General features: G+C 74.6%; 1 protein-coding gene across 2 annotated transcripts in view; it reads left to right on the top strand.

Moving 5' to 3' along the window:
- CUL2 (cullin 2) overlaps positions 1 to 205 on the top strand; it is a 54775-nt gene that overhangs the window by 714 nt on the left and 53856 nt on the right. Inside the window, exon 2 of one of the 2 annotated variants that reach the window (XM_010585372.1) lies at positions 128 to 133. The gene's annotated coding sequence lies outside the window, so the exon portion shown is untranslated. Of the gene's footprint in view, positions 1 to 44; positions 68 to 127; positions 134 to 205 lie in introns of those variants that run through there. The other variant, XM_010585364.1, reaches the window with a different exon arrangement.

Below are 205 nucleotides of genomic sequence, written 5' to 3'. Positions count from 1 at the left end.
GTGTGGTGCGATGCGGTGCGGTGCGGTGCGGCGCGGCTTCTCCGGCGGGGCCGGTCATCTCTCCCCCGTGCGTCCTCACCCAGTTTCGCTTTTGTTTTGGCGGGGAGCGCACGTTCCCCCCCCCCTCCGCGGCCTGGCGGAGGGGGCCGTGGGGAGTGGAGTCCTCCCGCTGCTGCCGGGCCGGGCGGGGGTATCGGGGACACGG

Source organism: Haliaeetus leucocephalus, unplaced genomic scaffold, assembly GCF_000737465.1.
Source record: "Haliaeetus leucocephalus isolate CR32 unplaced genomic scaffold, Haliaeetus_leucocephalus-4.0 Scaffold0, whole genome shotgun sequence".
NCBI lineage: Eukaryota > Metazoa > Chordata > Aves > Accipitriformes > Accipitridae > Haliaeetus > Haliaeetus leucocephalus.
Note: the sequence above shows the minus strand (reverse complement) of the source record. Positions and strands in the feature narration are given on the sequence as shown.